Source organism: Erithacus rubecula (assembly GCF_903797595.1).
Source record: "Erithacus rubecula genome assembly, chromosome: 9".
Lineage (NCBI taxonomy): Eukaryota > Metazoa > Chordata > Aves > Passeriformes > Muscicapidae > Erithacus > Erithacus rubecula.
In genome coordinates this window covers 5745097-5766747 of record NC_136660.1, presented here as the reverse complement: position 1 = coordinate 5766747, position 21651 = coordinate 5745097, and the positions used below count along the sequence as shown (strand labels likewise).

Genomic DNA, 21651 nt, shown 5'->3' with positions numbered 1-21651 from the left:
TGTTTTTGTTTCAATAATGGCCCATGTCTAAAAATAAATCCAGCAGATTTAGAATGAATGCTCACAGTATTTGCCTACTCTCAAAAAAAATCTCCATGCCTGAAGACATGATTTCCTAGAGAAATAAAGGACACCTCCTCTAAATGATGCTGTTTAGAAAATAAAGCAGAAGAAAACAGTCACCTGTGCTCACAGTTCCCCACATGGGTTTAATCTGTACCCTCAAGCATTTTGCATAACCCCATGGGGAGCATTCATGCTGTGTTGCTCAGGGCTAAGCATTTGGGCTCAGGCATCAAGAGCAGCAGTGCTGCTGGGCTGCTGGGAGTCCCAGTTTTGCCTGCAGTATTAGCAAGTGAAGATCACTGGGAGTAGTGACTACCTTGCTCTGGCTCATTCTGGAGTACTTCCAGATTAATTCTGGAGGGAAAAATTTCAGAGCAGCAACTTCTAGAGGAGCTATTTTGCAACAAGAATAAAATAACATGGGAATATGTTGTCACTACAACCATCTGTACCTCAATCAAACAACCTCATTGGACAGTACAACTGTTAACCTGTGGTCCATCTGTTTAAGATGGCCTCTTGGTCACACATGTGAGGCTCACATGAAGGCAGATCTACACTTCCTATGTCACTTCTGTCTGCACCCACTGCTTTTCAGGAAAGATACAATTTGCTGCTGAGATAACACTCCCAAAGTCTGCTTTTTTTGACAGTACCAGTGGTCTGACTTTCCAGCTTTGACCAGGAAAAAAACCAGCAGTGAGAATAGATGCCTGAATTCTGCTGCTCCTTAACTTAATAAAGCCAAATATATAACAAAATCTGATTTTTCACTTTTCTTTATTAGGTACTTTATCATTTGGACTCCATTGTCCAACCTGATTTGTTACTACAAGATAAAGCAATTACATGCTCAAACATGATTCACTGTAAATCTACAGCCTGTGAAACGACAGCCCAGCAAAAGAGCTGTGCTGGCAATACCATGGCTAACAAACATATATGTGACACTTGAGGACAGCAGTGACCACAGGCTTGTGCTATTCCTCTCTTCTGCTGCTCTCCAGATCTCCCTGTAGTGGCACAGAACCCAAACTGGGAGACCCCCAAACCATGGGGTCTGCCACAGAGGGCAGAGACGCAGCCAGTGCATTGGGCCAAATGCAATCCAGACCAAAGGGGTGCCATAGGCAAGAAAAGGAAGAGCATGGTAACCCACGAGGAAACCAGGGGAGATAAGGGAAAGAAAACCTCTCTCAAGAGCTGCAGAGAGGTTTTGCCAGACAAAAGAAGAAGCCAGGCAACTGCACAGCTGCTCTCTAAATCAGTGCTCAGATGTGTTACATGGTCCTGACTGGCTGGGGTGCGGTATCTGGCTGGCCCCTTAGCCAGTCCAGCAGGCTCAGGCTGTTTCCAAGTGGGGTGAAAGCCAACAGGCCTCCTGGAGACCCCAGTGTCCTGCAGGAGACCTATCTGGCAGCCCTGCCTGCAGGTGCTTACTCCACAGACAGCATTCTGCCAGCTCCTCGCCCCCAACACCAGGGCCAGACAGGAGGAAGTGCAGCCACTGGTCACTCGCTAGCACATCTTGCATTGCCTGAAATGCTCTGTTCTGACTACATGTCCTGCTTGCTATGAAACAAATCTAATGGAGGAAATGAATGGGATTTTGCTTTTAAAAGTATTGTGTCAGGTATATTAACAGTTCTACCACACGTTACTCAGCTCTTCAGAGAGTGCTTGGGTTTCATTTCTGCTGTAATTTTATCAGCATCTTGCTCAAGCCTCTCCTTCATTTCCTGCTACTTAATTTATTTTCCTTTGCACTCGTATATTGAGTCATCCACAGTACTCTGCTGGCTGCTGAACCTCTGGAAACACATCACACCAAAGCGTTGTAGTGAGTCACCTATGGCTTTTGTTTGCAGTTTTTACTCATGTAGCAAATACTGTGTTTAGGACCTATTACTCCAATGATTGCTCTTTTTCAGCTTAGCAGTTGCTGAGCACAGATAGTAAAAATGAAGACTTCTGTGGCAGAATAGCAGTCATTTGTCAGGCTTTAACAAAAATTCTGACACAGAGGTAGCTCACAGAAAGCAAAGAACTACTGTCTAGTTATTAGTACAATAAAGATGAATATAAACCCAGCTGAATCCCAGAAGCAGCAAGTCATTAAGGAGGTGCAGCAGCAAGCCAGCAAACAGGATCAATTCAGCTCCCCCAGCACCAGCACTGAGGTGAATGCCATTCACCCTATTTATCAGTGACATTACTTATTCTGTGTTATTTATTGGTGGAATATGTGAATTTGACAGCCATATGTGGATGACAAGGAGCTAATAGTTATATGAAGCATCAGGAGTCATACATGCTAAATGCAGATGATTTAAATAACTTGGAGATTTCTAAGAACAATGAGATATGAACTTCAGTGGGAGGGGGGAAAAGGCAGATGCCAGCTGGGGCAGACATTGGCAGAGGATGGATAAGTCAGACTCACTCATATGGAGCAGGACTGGAAGGAGGAGGCTGGCCACCCACAAGTGCTGTCACACTCTTTCAGATACACTAACTTTAGGATGCTGATTCTTCATTGGAGCTGGGGGGTATACAAAGTCAAGGAAAATGGAATTTTACAGCTTTTAGGAAGAGGTAGTGCAGCCCAGAGCCACGTAGCCTGGCTAGTGCTGCTGCTTCCCCCGGGGAGAGAGGTATATTTTGGGATGGTCTGTTATCTTCCCTTACCCACAGCCACTGCTACATGAGCCCTGATCCCATTTTACAAGGCAGCTGCTACTCTGGCTCTCGGCAGCACTAGCACTGGCAAAGTGGGCAGTCAAGCTATTGCTCTTTAGCTTGAGCATTTCTCTGTATTTGCCAGTGTGCAGAAGCAGGCAGAAACACACTCTTAGGCACAGGGAAAGGCAGCAGGCAGAGAGCTTCCCTCCACCATAGGCGGGCTAGGAAAAATACTCATCTCTGCAGTACACTCCCTGCACCTCACTTGTCTTCTCACCTCCAGCCTCAGCACACACAATCTGTGTGAAAGTCCATACACAGCAGGAAAGGCTGCGAGGCAAAGGGAAAACATTTTGTTTGCTTTGAGACTTTAAATAGCTTTTTCTGGCATATTGCCCAGCTCCCCGGAGGATGAACTCCTGTTGCTGAACTCCAACAATTCAGAACAACATAAACCAGCTTAAGTTTGGGGGCCAAAACTGGTTACCCCAAAAATCAATATTCAGCCTTGAAAATACACAATTAAAAGGATCTTGGCTTAAGCTGGGGGTTCTGTCACAAGTAAATAACAAGCAATTTCTGTTAAAATGCTTTGAGACTACTGGTTGTTGCAATGGAAAGAAGGCTCCCAGGAGCCAGAACTGTTGCACAAAAACAACCATCTTACAGAAACTGGGAAGAGATATTAAAAATTAACTGCTCCAGGGAGCCAGCAGATGTTAAATCAAGTAATTAATTTAATATGAAATGGGAGAACCCTGCCATCAGAGGGCTCCTGTCGCATGAGGAAAGAACAGACTTTGGCCTGATGAGGTGTCTGAGAAAATTATTTTCATCAGGAGACGAGGCAGGAGAGTTAAAGAACAGTTGACAATACCATGCAGGAAAGAAGGTCATCTCTAACTGCTCATCTCTAACATCACAATTGCTTACAGGGAAAAATCACTTCAATAGGAGAGATAAATGTGGTCTCAGTTAAAACTAATGCAAGAGGCTCAACTTCGAGGTTTTATAAAGGATGTGAACCCAAATAACAAGCAAGGAATGAGGGTATATTTACAGGATAGATATACAGACCCTAGGGGCCTGAGGAAGGAGAGTGAACAACACTGGCAGGTTGGTGGCTGGAACCAGGAGCCACTGCTGCCTTCACACAGCCCTGCCCACAGCACAGGCAGGAACAGCCCACCACTGCAAGACAGCTGGTGCTGCAAAAAGCTATTGCTATAACTCAGTCCCATCCACAAGATGGGATTCACCCCTTGTTTTAACCTGTGCCATGGCAGAGACCAGAGGGAAGGCAGGTGGGAAAACTCCCAGGGGTCTGTCCCAAAAGGCGTGTGGGAAAACATCTGGGAACTGACTCTCTGTGGGTTCTTGAGGGCGAATTCACAGTAACAAAAGATCTCAAGAGGATCTTGTGGAAGAAACTGGAGAGCCCTTCCCCCCTCAATTCTGGTAGTTTCCAGATGGGAAACTGAAATGAAACTTTTTAAAAAATGTTCAGAAAACTTTTGAACCTCATTAGTTTTCATTTCATATGTCTCTGCACAAAGAAGTTTATAAACCTGCAGTTCTTTTAGATGAAATTATGTAATGTTCAAATTATATGAATCGGAGTGGGGAGGATTCTACTCAGTAATATTTTAACAAAATAAGTAATTTTGTGCAGTCTTTACAATGCTTTCTTATTTCAGGAGTCATGGGAGCTGCATAACACCAGGTCTTCACAGTCTCAGAAACCAAATTACCTAATTCTGAGGAAACTATACCTGCATGCAATTAAGCTCTTAACTTTACTCATGTGAGCAGTTTGAATGGGTACATGGAGAAAGAATATTTGCAGGCTTTCAACTGCACATGTGTAAGTTTTGGCAGGGCTTGATTTTTAAGCATGTTAATTTTGAAGCCTTGCTTTCTTTTTTTCATCAGCAAACCTAGAAAAACTACATATACGCTATCAACTTTGAAAATCCTGTAAAATCAGTTTTGGAGACTTGAAGGAAATCAAAGGAAATGTGATAAAATTAAAATGCTCCCACTGAAATAAAATTTTATTTCCCTTCCAGTAATATACAATATTTAACCAAGAGTTTTAATATATTCAGTAAAATAGGAGCATATTATTAACCTCTTCAGAACGACACCATTTACTGTAAAGTCATTACCATTCTGTTCGCTCATGTCTGGCCCCTTTGTTTCAAGTCTGTTTTCCCAGCTTACAGTATCAGGTCAACAGACTAACACAAATGAGTAATGTGTCTGGAATCCTTCCTTGCAACACCAAACTTCAGACCAAGCTCAGGCAGAAGGGCCATGCTGTGAATAGGATGGGAAGCAGCTTCAGTTGTACCTCTTCTCTACCTTCTCCATCCTGTCCCACTTTCCCTTGCAAGAGGCTCCTACCTAGGCTGCTGTCTGCCCCTGACATCAGTTCCTTCTCTCACAGCTCTCAGAGACAGCAGTCTCCTGGACTTTTGGAAGTCCAAACCCACCCTTTCTCAGGGTCTAGTAGACAAAAAACAATTCTGTGCTTCCCACAGCCTGTGTTCAAAATCTGCAACAGTGACCTCAGAAGTCCAGAGGCGAACTTGTTCCTGTATGATGGGATAGTCAGAGCAGATCCACTCAGACAATTAACTATTTGCAGTTATTTCTGAGGTGCTACCCACAGTTAACTCAGTGAAGTGGAGGGTATATCTTGCTTCTTGTTGTCTGTCCCCACAGACAGTAGGGCCTTATTAACTGTGCTGAAGGTGTCAGGACAAGAGAAGGATGTCAGTCTTTCCTCAGCACTTTAAACATCTATAGGCTTCAGGTCTGGGGGAAGCTGGATATCCTTCCGAAACACTGTCCATAAATCTAGTCTTTTATACAGATATTAGCAAATAAAAACCAAGTTGTATGAAAAATGTCAGTTCTATTTTGGCCAACTAAAATGTAACAGGAAATTGTATACTTAACACATATGGAGAACTGCAAAACTGAACCACAGATAAGTAACCACTATTATTAAGAATGGTAAATACAGCTGATTTGAATGATATCCAGAATCCAGATGAACCAAAACTTGTCATCCCAAATCTGAATCACAAGTGCAGGTCTTCTCTGGGATGGCACAGCTCCACCAAGGTTTGAGCCAGTGGAGCTCTCTGCAAAGTGTGCCTGAATGCTGCTGCACCAGGAAGGTGGGACACAGGTGACCCTGAGAATATGGGCCTGGCCCCCTCTGTCAGAAAGGTAATTACATAAGCAGGGAGTCTGAAAAACACTGTTACAAATATTCTTACTTATCAGAACAGGAGGGTGTTGGAAATCTTCTGTTTGTTCTTTGAAAGCACTCCTAAAGAAACAGCCAACCTCTTTCCACAGCTCTGGGGCTCAGGGCTAAATATTTCCCATACTGACTTTTTACCCCAACAACTGGTACTACAGCAGCTAAACCTCCCCTTTCCAGTCACTAGTACAGCCAGTGCCAAGAGAGGGGTACTATGTGAAACAAACAATACACCTGAGAGAGGCAAGCCACTCAACCCTTTCACTATCTCTTTTAAATGAGGTGGAACAAATTAAAAGCAAATACTATTCACACCTATCAGTTCAATCAACCTAATGTTCCAAATGAAGGAGTCCCATTCTTGGATCCTCTGCCTAAAAGATACAGTATGACATGGACCAACAGAGACAAATTTTTTTAAAGACCTTCCATTTTCTATGCAAAGAAACACTTCAATTTTTAGGAAAAACAGTGTTTTGGGCAGCATCCTTAAGGGTGAATGGAGACAGCATATGCCTAAAGTAATTTATGACGATTTTTCCTCCAAATTCTTACTGCCGTATCTATCACACAGGGAAGGAGCGATGCTGAGTGCTCATGGAGCACAGGCAATAACCACGAGTAGGAATTGGATCCTTCTCATGGACAGCCCTGATTATTTGCTCTTTCAGAATTAAACTCATATTCAAAGTGATGACAGGATAAAAGAACTTAGCAGGGAGAAATCAGAGCTCACAGCAGCCCAGAAAGCCCCCGTCCCAGGCTGTTGCCAAGCCCACGGGTACTCATGTGTGATGAGGACCCTCTCCCCAAAATACATCCTGGGGAAAGCTCCCAACATACTTAAAATTCAGGGCTACTTATCTAATTTATTTTCAGACTGGTAATTTGTGACTCAGGCAAGTAACTATTTTTAGGGATGGCTTCAGCAAGCTCCAAATGGAAGCATAACAGACTGTAGCCTCTAGCCACTTCCACAGCCCAGCTCTTGACATGAGTCCTGAAGCTTAGACCAGTGCAACTCAGGCACAAACTGTTAACTGTTCAGTATTGTAATTATGTGTTTTAACCTGTGAGTCCCCCATCACACAGGTTATTTTGAATTTTAGAAGAAATGCCACAGCTTTGCACTGTTTTTCTTCTCCCTGCCTGCTCAAACGCAAGTTGGAAGCCTTTCCCAAACCACTCTGTCACCATGTCTTCCAGCATGAACTGTCTGATATGCTCTGAGTCAGCTACATCTGAGGAACCACAGCTGGCCTGGAGGTAAGCCAAAGACTTTTCCCTTCAGTTTTGTTGCACAACGTGATCTAAATACCCGGTCCCATCTAATTTGTTTCCTTTTGGGGTTTAAGGAAACTGTCTTTCATTTCGCGAGGTCTCAAGTTAGGGACACGTCATAAGGTCAGTGTCCAAACCCATTCAGACAGCAATACAAATAAACATCGTTTGGAAAAAGAGATACAGTCGGGGGGAAAAAAAAAATGAAACAAACTTTTGTGACTAGACTATCACTTTCATTCACATCATGCCTTGGAATTTAAGTTTCATCTGTTTCTATGAAAAATATGAACAAAGCAATGTATAACCAAGGAAATAATTCCTACTTGATTGTGTGTCCTGACTTCAGTTAGGGTTAAACCACAACACTGTAACCTTTTCTTTCTTGTGAATTTGTCAAGGTAGTCTTTTAGTAAAATTGGGTTAAAAAGAAGTAATTTTTTTGAGTGATGCTGAATCATTAAATATCTTTAAGATGAAGATTGTCAAGGTGCTTGGAAGTCAGCTGCGGCAGACTGCATTAAGAGGCAGCCCTGATACACATTTTTTCACTATCTTTATTTTTACTTCATCCTCACAGACAACATATCTTTGTAAAAGGTATCACATTTCACTAATTTCTATTTTACAACTTTAAAAAGCTGTAGTGTGATCTAAAAATGAAATTTGATTATCCAGTGACACAGAATTTTGAAAATAAATAATCTCAAAATATACTGAAATATTAAGATGCTAAATTAATTCTTTCTTGGCTGAAATTTTGAGAGAAAATTAGGGTTTTTTTAAAGCATGAATGCATACTTTTCTAGTATTCTATCCATATTCTGGCAATGACTTGCATTTTGGCTGACAATATATAAATTATTTTTAGTTGCAAATTATATTAGAGAGAGAGAATCTATGATGTGATTCTCATAACGGAACAAAAACTGTACATTGTTTTAAATGGGTGCTGTGCTTGCAAACATCCCTGAATTGACAACCAAATATGGGGTAGAAAACAAAATGTGTCTGGCTGTGCCACACACACCCACTAAAGGATAAGTGTACCTCTCCCAAGGGGCAGAAACTCACCACCTAAAAAACAGTCAAAGAAATATCAGCGTGCTGCCATCACACCTTGTAGCCCAAACACATGTGAAAGCCAGAGTATGCAAGACTGTGCTGCACAATATCAGCGTTTCTCAAGATTTTCAGGAGTCTCCTGACTCCTTGGGTCTTGCCCAGTCCACAGCTGCTCCATGCCTTGGTGAGCAGAGCAGATTATGGAGTCACACCCGGGCAGCCAGAGGTGCTGCCCACCAAAGGCACTGTGCACACTGCCCCTGGGCACCATGCCAGGACATGGGGCAGCTCCTCTCTGTTCCCTTGTAGAGGGCTTCAATGATCACCATCTAAATTACCTCTGGTGTATTTCATGCACCTTTTCAAGAAGCCCTTTGGAAACTTTAATCAATCACAGATTTTTTTTTTCTCCTAAAACTGGTGTCAGTGGAGTGAGGAGCCAAGGAGAGGTGTTCTGATGGCACTGAGCTCAACTAGCACCCTCTGTAATACTCTTCTGATGCAAAATGAAGGACACCACGTGAGCACACCTCCCTCACTTTGAACAACCTTGAGATGACACGTGGAATTGGTGGGAGACACAGTGGCTTTGTAAAGGTTTCAGACCACATTTTGCCATAATTCTGGTGACAGCCCAGACTGGTGCAACACAGAGGCTTCCTGTCTGTCCTGTTCTTCCTCTCCTACCAGAATCAGAAGCTCTCACATTGGCTGCCCTCAGAGAAGCGAGCATGAGGCTCTTTCTCCAAGATTACAACTACACCCCAACTTCCATCCAACTCAGATCTCCCACTGATAACCAGAAAGTTAAGAAGGGCTAACAGAAATCATCTTACCAGCAGTTTCAAAATCCAGCAAATTCCACACCAGGGTGGAGAATTAGTTTCAGTCTGTCTGGTCTCCTCTTATTTGTTTAAGGACTACTCCAGCAGTGAGCAGGGAAGAATTCCATTCCCACAAAGGAGTGTGATGCCAAGTCCCTGTGACTTGCAGCAAGATTTACCAATATTTCCTGGTTCCCTCCATCCTGAAATGCTAGCAAGAAGCCTATGCTATACCTCACAGCAATAAGCAAGATCTTTCATATGGCAAAGGAATAATTTAACTATAGGAAATAAATTTACCTTTTCATTGAAAATTCTACTTTGAGTATAGCCAACTGAACATATTTCCACACAAACTGGTGATAAATAGAGAGGAGGAACTTGCAAGGAGAAGTGCCAATTTGCCTGTGACCAAATCAAAGCAGCTGCTACTTGGAAGCCTTAGGGCAGCGGCATGAACAGAAGAACATTGCTCAAATGGAGTTCCTATTGTAAAAATAAAAGCTTGCACATGGTGAAAATGAGGTATAAAATCTTACATTCTCTTCCCCATTATCACAGTGGGACAGTAATATCAGAGGTGTTAACTGGTGGGTGTGTTCATACAGAATTGCTTGTTCCTGTTGTACAGTGTAGCAGAGAACAGAAATCAGGTTTAAAAGTGAATATGCACCAGATCTCTTTTCACCCAGGTTGGGACCTATGACCATAATTTATTACTGTGGATAATACATATTGTTCAATGACACTGTATAACCTTTTTCATGGATTTTAACTCTTGTAGAGGTACAATATGATTTCTAGAGGTCAAGTCCTCAGAATAAGAGGCAGGGCTGAGAAGCAGCATGTTCAGTGTAGGCAGCAGCAGTGAGCACCCACATGCAGCAGCCCTGGCTCATGCTCCCAGGGCTCCCTAAAATGCTAACATCCCCAGGCTACACTGAAAGGATGTGTGGGTGCTGCCAGACCTTTCCACCCCAACACCAAAAATAAGGCGAGAAAGAGTTTTTAAGAGGCTCTTGGAGACATCTCCAGGATTGCAGGTGTTTAAAACCTTAGCATGCACAGGCTCCAGCAGATCTGGGAGCATCTGCTGCGATCCATGGAGATGACTTCAGTGATCTCATTGATCTCAGTAACCTGTCTCAAGGGTTGACCCATTTGTTTCTCTCTGGGTGAATAATTTTCAGACAGCTCATCTAACACAAATCTGTCTTGTCTATGCATACAAGTCTAGAATTGACTAATTTATAAAAATAGGAAGAAAGTAACAAGTCCAGTGATAAGCCTTAGAAATAATCAACTGCACTGACTGCAGCTTTTCCTCTGTCACCCGTTTGTGGTTACTATGGCTAGCAAACACCAACTTTATAGATGCTGCAATGCCCAGGCTTATTTCAAACTATTTTTGTTATAATAAAATCCTTTTCGTTCTTTGTTCCTTTCTTAGATTTTTTTTTTTCTTTACACAGGAAATAAGTTACAATTTGAATGAATCAGAGGATTTTGCTCCTATAACCTATGTGCTCTCACCATGCAGCAGCTGGAGTGCCTCACCTAAGAAGAGCCGTTTTGCTGTTTGTTTTTTTGTTGTTGTTGGGTTTTTAGTTTTGGTTTTATTGTTGTTGTTGTTGTTATCGGTTTTTGGTTGGTTTGGGGTTTTTTTTTGTTGATTTTGTTGTTGTTGTTGCTGTTGTTGCAGACCTGTGTCATGCACCAGGTCTTAAGATAGCATAAAGGAAATTGTTGCCAAATTGGCTAGTCCTTACAGCAGCACTACAGCAGAATCTGATTCCAAAGTTTTAAAGAAATTTCATGGAAACAGGAGACATTGCCCTGGATTTCTACATGCCAGGACTGGACTGATTTGATGCAGCAGGATGCTGTCACCCAGTGTCAGCCAGCTCCTCCCTGGCTGACATCAGTTATTGCTCTCAACAGGAACTGAACTGGACTCTTCACTCTCTCCATCGCATTTTGGCTCAATAAAGAATTTTTCAATAAGGATGGGATGGGAAAAATTAAGAGCCTTTTAGGAATGGCATATCCTGAATTTCCAAAAGCTGTCTAGGTCAGCCCAGAGTCTAGCCGGCTGGTGCACTCATCCCCACTATTTACTCTGACAGTGGAAACATGCCTGGAACACCTGCAAACAATCACATTTCCAGTTCTCTCATTGGTGAGGCCCTGTAATGCAGGATACTGCCATCCAGACTGCACATTGCAGCACCTACTGCTCATTTCCCATGGAAAACATCCACACTAAACTTATTTCATTATAGCTAATTGGCACCCCATTTAATTATTTTAAAAGGTGTGTTTAGCGATATCTGTCGTCTTAAAGCTTCCACAAGGAAGCATCTGTCTTCTCTGTGGATTAGCTGTAAAGGTTTTCTGCTTCCACATTGTATATGTATACCAGAGAGTATCAGAGCAGAGTAAAACAAGGGTTCAAAATTGTAGCATGCTCTGCTATTGACCAAGCTATCAGTTACAGTTCTGAGGCTTCCCACCCATATCCTTATTTTTTTCCGACCACTCCCATCCATCCAAAAGCATCCCCTAAGCCATTGTTCACTTTCACTTCATTTGACCAAAACAAAACTCCAACCTCATGTCATACCCACACCCTGAGTCCTCTGCCTCCTCCCTTATTCCTGACCTAGACCTGTGTTACCAACCCAGAGTCCCTCACCTGATCTCAGCATACCCTGGATTTCATTGTCAGGACTTGCTCTTGCCCTGGGCTAGGAAGCTCACACATTGCCATGGTGCTCACAAGTGGAGTTTCAGGTAGGAACAATCACTTCTCACAACCACACTACTCTGTAAAAGTCCCTGTACATCACATAATTTACACAACTCTGGAGCAAAAACCACCAAGAGGCAGGCCTGACATCCATCTACGATTTCTGCCTCACTCCTCTACTACTTTAGTTCTGCAAGGCTAGGAAAGTATTGTCATGAATTCCCTCTGCAAGAGTAGATCCTGGACTGACATGGAAAGGATTGCTATCACCTCAAAGTAATCCTGGCACAGTGAGTGTATAGAAAGGTGGTTTAGAAACAGAAACATTAAGAGGAAAACAGAAACCAGCAACCTGGCTGGTGTGACAGAAGGCATGAAATCCAAGTCTCTTCACATTTACAGACTTATGCTGTTTATGGGCTTAACTAAATGCTTCAGTAAGAGGAAAAAAAAAAAAAAAAAGAATAAATAATGGAGTAATCAATCTACAGCTCTTGAGACTAATGGAAAAAATGACTGGACCACAACAGTCAAGCCATACTCTAGTTTCTTTGGCCTTATATTAGGATCTTTCCTTCCTTTTCTCACATACAGACTTTTAAAATAATATTTTGTATCTAAATTCTCACACACAAAGAAAGTCTGAAATAAAAGCAGATAAAAATACATGGAGTTGAACAGTACATTAGCCCTGGACTTTGGCTGAGCCAGCAATCAGGCAGCCTACATTTTGCTGTCTTCCTTGATGGGCTGCAAATAGACACTCAAACAAGTCTTATTCGTTGTACTTCCTGATACAGGCTTGAGTAATGAAAAGAGAAACAGCATATAAAACAACACTGGCTACTCTGATGACTGAATTGAAAAGTTTTCCTCCAAGGAATTTGTTAATTGAGAAAGCAGATTAGAAGGAAGTGGCAAGAAATATGACTGTAATCTGAGACTACAAAATGTATTCCATTGACTAATAAGTAACAGGAAGAAACTTTCAATTTCCATTTATACTTGCATTTCCAGTTACATAGTTACAGAAGAAATTAGGAAGTTTTAGGAATTAGGAAATTAGGAAGAAATTAGGAGTGTTTTTTATTTATGGGGTCTCAAAGGAGAAGACAGAAAACAGAAGAATATAGAGTTAAAATGTAGGGATGGTAGCTTGCAAATAGTAGAAGGAGACCAAGATCAAAGCTCACTGTCCTCTACCACCTGATGGGAATCTGCTGTAAATTATTATTCCTTTTTGAGGACACTGTTTGTGAGGTTACCAGCAGAACTGCATGTTTGGTACAACAGCAATGAGCTAGAGAGCAGTGTAACACTCAGGTCACACCTGCTGGAGTCACTCTTTAGCCTTAAGTTTTCTGAACCGTCCCCCTGAGTCTTTGCAAGGACCTGGACCACTGCTCATAACTATCCAAATTATACAAATCCCCTCTTAAAACAACACACATCTTACCAAAATAACCCTGTAACAACTAGTAAGTGCCCCAGCAAAGAAACTCGTTCTGGTACTAAAATAGCAAAATACAAAACCACAAAATACAAATCCAACAAAAACACTTTTTTTTTCACTGAAGAAAAATACAGTCATGAATGCTTGGGAGTCTGAATTGTGCTCAGGACTTATTGGAGCTACAGCTGCTTACAGTGGAATTATCCACTACCAAACTCACAGTAGTGGGTCAGTAGTGTATGGTGTGACACAGAGGCAGAGTGGTGGACTAGATCCTTCAAGCCCAGCTTGTGTGTTCATTGTGAATACCTACATTAATTAAATGGCACACTTTCCCTAAGCCTGGCAGGAACAACAGAAAGAGGAAAAAGCTAGCCCGTAATATTTTAAAAAAGAAGTTGTATTAATTTCATGCAATAGATTGAAAAGAATAAATGTCAGAGTTTTACATGGCTGCAAAGTGAAAACTGATTTCTAGACTGCCTGTTTGCATCAAAACATGTACCTAGTTTTGGTATTAGTGGAAAGAACAACTGATCTGTCACCCAGTAGATTAATGTAGTGTTTTACTATGGATATCAGGATTTTACATGCCAGTGCTGGACTGTTCAGGTCCTGCTGCTCATGAGGCTTGTGCTTTTGGATGCATTAGAAGGAAGACTGCTGAGTCCTGATCATTTCCAGCCATTACTTGCCAAAATAAATGGCAGGTAGATCAATATTGCTTGGCTTGACACTCATAAGCTATGTTCAGGCTATAGTTTGCTGTTTGGGCTTTGCATTGATGATAGAAAAATACAAACAGGTAGAAGAAAAGAGACCATGGCCTTTCAAGGCACCACAAGCCAGGAGGCAAGACAGATGAGACTGTCAGTATCTTGGACAACAGGTTTGGACTTTAAAACTTTTTTAACTGCTTGCAGAAATGCTCTGGGAGAGGGGAGGAAAATTCAATACAGAAAATTGAAAGATGCTTCTGTCAGGCAGGAAGAGTCAGGTTCACAGCTAAGGGAGGAAAATAGCTTGTCCAGACAGCACCTATGCAGAGAAGGACCTCGAGGTGGATGGGTCACCAGGAATCAGTTGCACCATGGTGTTGCCCAGTGAAACACAGCACTGGCAAGAATAGACTGAGCTAGAAGCCTCCACAGCTCATAAAGTCACATATCCAGTGCACACAGCCCTGCTCCTAGCTCCAATCTTCCTCATGCCTATTTCCAGGCCTAGGCACTACACCTGACAAAATATGAGAATAACTGGAAAGAATACAGGGGAAAAGAAAAATGTTGGGACTGTTTTCTGGCCTTTTCATCAAGGAAAAGAAGGAAGATGATGAGATCATTTCATCTAAAGAAACAAAAGCTGGGGAACTCATGAAAATGGTTACAGATATGTAAAGTCTGTGGCTTGGAGGAAAAAAATCTACTTTCTAATGTATATGATATTCAGAAGAGTGTAGGAAGTTATGAGTTCATTGCACAACTGAGGAGATGTGGTTCAGGCATGAGATAAGCTCTCTGAAAGGTGAGGGGGGACAAGAACAGCTAGAACTTGCATTCGAAAAATGTAAAGTTTCTAGCATCCAGGAAAAGCATCCTTCAGAAATGAAAGGTAGTGCTGATCCTGCCTTTGTCCAAGAGCTTTTTCAGGTCTTCCTAGCTCCACAACACAGGAATGGTCTTTCCTGGCCTCTGGTGGGCCATGCCACTCTGAACTGTTATACTCACAGACTGGAACACAGCAAAGAATTCCAGCACCGGGAACACCAAACTTTCTTTTATGAGAAGAATAATAGATAGAACAAGAGCATAATGTCAACTCAAGCAAAGGAAACAGTGCCTTTACTGGCAAAAGTAGCATTTGGCTGCATGGTCAGCCTACACGTTTTTACAGCAATCCTGTACTGTAAACTGGAGTTGCTTGTTTAGCAATCACAACAGCTTATCTCCTACAAGGACAGAGTAATCACAGAGTGATGTGCAGTAGCTGGAAACAGAGACCATGACTTGCCCAGCCCTGAGACAGATGGGGGCTGTGCTCACCCTCTCCCCATGAAGACACACAATTAACAAGATACTGGACACCTATGGCTAGAGTGAAACTTTTAAAAGTATCTTCTGTCAAATAGATTAAACTTTGTTCTGAAGAAATATTTTCTAGGCATAACAAAAATACACATATATTACTTTGAAAAAGTTGCCACACCACAACTAGACATGTAAATAAAAAGCTACTTTCCTTTTACTGATGAAATGCCCTACAGACCCACAAAAAGTGGGAGACATGCTGCTGTTTGAGAAGGAAAATGAGAGTTCATTTTAGAATTTTTTTTAATTGGCATGCATGTCATTTGGAGCTTTTCTTGGATCTTGACCTTAAAATACCAAGCCCCTTCCACTTTTGGGTAGTATATGCACACTAGGAACAGAACCCAGCTGAGACTCAGCACTAGCCCAAGGAGATACCTCTTGGCTCTCAGAACAGCCTGTTTTCTACATACCTGCCCAGCATTTACAAGAGACAGGCATTCCCACCACAGACTTTCACAGCAGCACAAGGTTCCCACTTTAGTTTTAAATGAAAGGTGTTAACACTTTTCCCACATAGTCCACTTTGATGTCTTCTAAATATAACCTGAGCTTGCACTTGCCAAAATAATCAACATAACATTCTTTTCATCATATTTTAGTTGTGAAGTACTTAGTTCAGAATCATTTGCATAATGATTTAGCAAGAGGCAAATGCCAGCAACAAGAGAAATACTGAACACGTTAAACACCTTAGTAAAATTCTGTGTTGTGTTGAACAAAAAGGAGCTGAATTGCAAACTATTACAGTGTTGTCTTCTACACAGTTCCCTAAACAGTTTGTCTTCTTACAGATGAGCTCTGAGAAAGCAAGAAATGACTGAATTACTATTCTGCACTCATCCAGGCTTCAAGTGGGACAGTAACACTGGTGATTGACAGCAGTCAGCACACCTTGATCCACTGCTGTGCACTGTCCTGATGCTGTGCATCAGCTTTAGTGACTGCCTGCCCCTGTGTGTTAGACCACTACCTCTCCTTACATGGGCAACTTGTTAAATCCTCTACACACTAGAGTGTTCTACTGTATGAAGAATATTATTTAGAGAATATCACAAGACATGGATATCTATGGCACTTGCCCACTTAGCGTAACTACAGAGATACAGACTTCTATTTAAAAAAAAAAAAACAAAAAACAAAACAAAACCAAACAAACAACAAAAAGCCAAACAAACAAAAAATCCAACCAACCAACCAACCACCAACCAAATATAAAACACCTTATGAAGTGTGTCACCAAGAGAGCAGGGAGGAGTAGCCAGCAGCAATGTGCATGCCTGATCTGCTGCTTTTGTTATTCCATTTGGCCCTTTAAAAACAGTTCTGTCTGCAGTACATGTGGCCTTACCCTTAACCCTTTTATAAAAAAAGCATAAATGCTTTGTATTTGAAAAATGAAAAAGCACTAACATAACAAAGCTGTGTTAATATTAGAAGGAGCTGTGTATCACTGGTTCACATTGAATGGATATCAGCATTATGTTCACTGGTGCTAGGATACCATGGTGATGGGCCCTGAAGAATTACCAAAAATAGATTAAATGCATGTGACAAGTGCTAATAAGCACAAAATGTTTTCCATACAGTAAAAATGCCTCAGAAAAGCAGTATAACGCATTCTGTAAATCAGCTCAAAGAATCAACAACATATTTGGTTATCTGAATGTGTATCCAGAGCTGATCTCCTAAGCCCAAAATTGCCAAGAAATCAAATTTGGCAATTGTGTCTGCACCTAGAGAAATTTAGACCAAGGAGACTGGCACAGAATCTGCTGTTGCTAGCAAAAATGTATGAAAGGAGCTGAGAGGTTTGTATTTAGAGTAAGAGACATTAATCACTGGGTAACACCTACCACAGTGACTGCATCTTCCCAAGCTGTTGGAGTCTCATCCCTTTTTGGATTGAGTCAATCAAAATATTAAAAATGTCATTTTTTGAAGCTGTTCTGAGCCAGGCTGCTTGTTCGCTACTGTATAAAACAAATCACTCGAAAGTGTCTCACTGAAGCTGCCCACTGATTCAGCAGGGTGCTCATACACAGAATTAAAGACATGTGCAAGCAACAGAAGCTCTTGTGTGGGAATGACAGAACACAGTGCACCCCACCTTCTCATTAACAACCTGCACTGTGCTGCATTACCACAAAGTGGGTGACATCAAAGGGACAAGAAATGTCTGAGATGGCACCACTACTTGCTCACAACTGTCAGCAGCACTTGGCTCAAACCATCCCTTAGGAAGAAACATGCACAGCAAATCCATTTGTTTATGAAAACAACAGCTAAAACCATATTGAAAATTCATTAACTGGGATGATTTACCAAGGCAACTCTCTGTATGTATACACATATAAATATTTAGGTTGCTGCTCCAGATGTTAAACCATCCTCAACCCAAAGTGACAAGATTTTCTGAAGCAAAATTTCTCTATGCTTTAGAGCTTGGAAGAGCTCCCACAAAAGGGAGCATGTACCAGAAAGCAACTCAGAAGGAATATCCCAATGCATAGCAACATACCAAATGTATTCACGGGAAAGCACACAGACCATGATGGAGGAAAAGATACCAAAGGCAGGCATTTGAGGAAGAACATGCCACAGGTTTCCATGGCTTTGGAATGCTGGAGTTAATGCAAAATCCTCAGTACTCATCAGTCAGAGCAGATCTTTCAAGTGAGACAACAGCAGCAGAGTCTTCCCAAGGTTGGCAGAATCTTTCAACCTACAGGGGCAACAGAGAGATTTAATTGCAAAGTCCAGTACTAGGTGACACACCAAGTCCTGACAAACTATAATGGGTGGCATTTTGATATGTGGCAAACTACACAAAAAAAATCCACTTTCACCAACTCCACCTACTCTTTTTTCAGTGACTGAGACATAGGGCCCCCAGAATATACATGTCAAGAGAAATTCTTTGGAGACCAGAAGGTCAAAGATTCAAAGCTTCATGGACTTCTACTTCCTGAAGGAAGTGAAGAAAAACAGAAAGTGCTAAGATATAATCATAGCATCAATTATGTGGAAAAATACTTTAAGACCATTGAGCCCAGCCATTACTCCATGACTGCCAAGCCTACCACTAAAACATGTCCCTAAACACCATAGCTACAAATATTTTAAATACCTCCAGGGATTGCAACTCCATTACCTCCCTGGGTAGCCTGTTCCAATTCCTTGCAAAGAAATTTTTTGTAATATCCAATTTAAACCCCTCCTGGTACAACTTCCATTTCCTCTTATCCTATTACTTGTTGTTTGGAGGAGAGACACACATACCCACACATGCACCCACCCTGGCTACAATCTCCTTCCAGGTACTTGTAGAGAACCATAACATCTCCCTTGAGCCTCCTTTTCTCCAGGCCAAACAGCCCCAGCTCCCTCATTCACTCATCATGTGTGCTCCAGACCTTTTCCCAGATTCACTGCCCTTCTCTGGATACACTCCAGCTCCTCAACCCCTTTCTTGTCACAAAGAGCCCAGAACTAAACAGGATTTGAGGTGCCTCACCAGTGCTGGGTACCATCAGTGCCCTGGACCTGCTGGCACACTGTTTCTTCACAGATACAAGCCAGGGTACAATTGGCCTTCTTGGCCACCTGGGCACACTCTGGCTCATGTTGAGCCACTGTCAACCAGCACACCCAGGCCCTTTTCTGTTGGGTCACTTCTCAGACACTCTTCCCCCAGCCTGTAACAAGGCATGGGATTGTTGTGACCTTAGGGCAGGACCCAGTACCTCAGGACCATCAAGCCAGTCAGTTCAGATCTCTGTGAAGAACCTTCCTACCCTCAAGCAAATCAATACTCCCATCCAACTTAGTGTCATCTGCAAACTCACTGAAAGTGTCCTTCATCACCTCATCCAGATCACTAATAGATTCTTCCTACAAAATTATTTCCATTTCCTGCTAGTAAACAGGACAAGAGACTGAAGGATGCGTAGCAAAAAAAAACCAAAACCCTAAAACTCTCCCAAAATCCAGGGAATCATTTGGGAAATCGATTTTTCCCAGTAAAAACGTGTTTTATATATCTTTCTGGAGTGTGAAAACATTAGAAGTATAAGCATCTCTACTCTCTGTGCAAGACAGTCCTTTGCTTGAGCACTTCAGCGCTTAGCCAGAAGAAATAGGTTTTACTTGCTTTTTAAGCAATTTAAACCCAAAAATTGATTTGGATAATGCAGCAAAGCTTCTGTACGATTTATAGATCCCACTTGGTCCTGAGGATATGGTGTCTCTCTCAGCTTTCAGACCTCAAAGACACCAGGTAAGAAGAATGACACCCGTGTGAGATCTTAGACCTTGTGGCCACCAGGGAGCTGCTGAGCTTGGGCTGGCTTTAGCAAAGCTCAAAGGACCCCTACAACAGCAAAGGCCCACTGTGACAGTGGCCTTACTGGGGAATTAGTACAGTCTGGATACCTTTGAGCCTGGGCCATGCCACAGAAACTCCTGGGTGACCTCTTAAACCTGTTTCACAGTCCTTTAATAGTACAGGAATAGAAGAATGAAGGCAGGATCTATAGCAACAAGAAAAATTATACCAGAAATATATGTACTGTATTAAAGATAAGAAATTAGCAAAAGGGTAGATTTGAATTGACTGTTCATCTTTATTTCAGCTATAATAAAAACCACAGTATAAAGTACAAAATATTAACTATTGGTTGATGTAGTACTCACAAGCCTTTTGTGCCTGCAAGTTACCTTTGTGCGCTTCCATGCTAAAGGCCCGTTCACAGAATCAATGTTTTTGTAGTACAACAAGTGCAACATTGAGTGCAAACATCCAACACATTGTGAGAGAATCATCCTCAGAGCAGCTTATGGGGCCATGCCAAGCAACTCTGATTCCAAAAGACCAGAAGTCATGAAAAGACATTCAGATAGATGGTAGCCATAGCACAGAGCTACAGAAACACACAGACACCTTTATGATAAGACCTGAAGGGGATGTCTGACTTCTGCTTTATAATTCCACAATGCTTTGGCCTAATATGCTCCACAGAGAAAGCAGACCTGATACTTTCCTAATCACAAAATACTGTTCTGAAGCAACAGGACTCATTGAATTTTCTCAAAACCTTCAGGAATATAAAAGATTTTGCATGCAAATGATGGTATTCAACATGAGAATTTGGAGACAGTAATAGAAGGAAAAAAAATTCTGAAATCACCATGGTACTACCAACTTCACACTATTTAAAAACTGTCAAACCCAAAATTTCAGGCTAGGTAGAAGAGTGTTTTGCAGTAGAGAATTTAGATCACTAAACCGGCTGTTATTTATCAGCCAGACCTGACATACTTGCTTTCAGTTTCTGATGTCTCCCGAGAAGTCTCTAGGACACTCCCTTAACTGGTCTAGTAGTATATAGATTTGAGAGGCATCAAGACCTTGATAAATTGTTTCCTTATTAAAACGAAAGACCTACACTGACTAGAACTTGGTTTTGAAGAAGTAACTGGAAAAGAGGAGCTATCAAGCAAAGGGCTGGCAAGGCAAATTCTGCTACCAACATCCCAAGAGCAGCCTCTCTCTGTCCAGAGCAATTTAACCACGACCTAAACTTTTAGTAGGTTTCTACTCCTTCTAGTACACATACGTACCAGCAGAAGACAAAACGTCATCCCTGGTCCTTCTCCAGCTGAAACAAGCATGCACTTTGCATGCAGGTGAGGAGAGCGGGCAGGCGGGCAGGGTGGGCGAGGGGCGCGGGGCTGGCGAGGCCAGGCGGGAGCCGCCCCGCCCGCGGGACCGACAGAGGGCGCTGGAGCCACGGCAGCGGCGGGGGACATCGCAATCCAAGCCATGGGAAACGGGATGCCCGCTTTCTTTTTTTTTTCTTTCTTTTTTTTTTTTTTTTTTTAAGTATATACACAAGCGTCTTTCAGGGCTTTGAAGGGCTAAATTCTCATAGGAAATTGCACATACTGTAAAAAAGGAAAAGGGGGGGGGGAAAAAAAAGATGTGTAGGAAAAGAAAACAAAAAAGCAAATTTCAAAGCACAGTCGTTCACCATGTGTTTATATCTAGTCTAGAGACACTGAAAACAGCTTCAAACATTTTTTTTGCCTAACACACACTCCTAGTGCAGAGCTGCTGGCGATCTCTGCCTGCTCACAGCCTCTCCCTTCAGCCAAGAAGGAATCAG

At 42.1% G+C, this 21651-nt stretch overlaps 1 long non-coding RNA gene across 2 annotated transcripts in view; it reads right to left on the bottom strand.

Moving 5' to 3' along the window:
* LOC306805223 overlaps nt 1-21651 on the bottom strand; it is a 103903-nt gene that overhangs the window by 9489 nt on the left and 72763 nt on the right. The window lies entirely within an intron of this gene.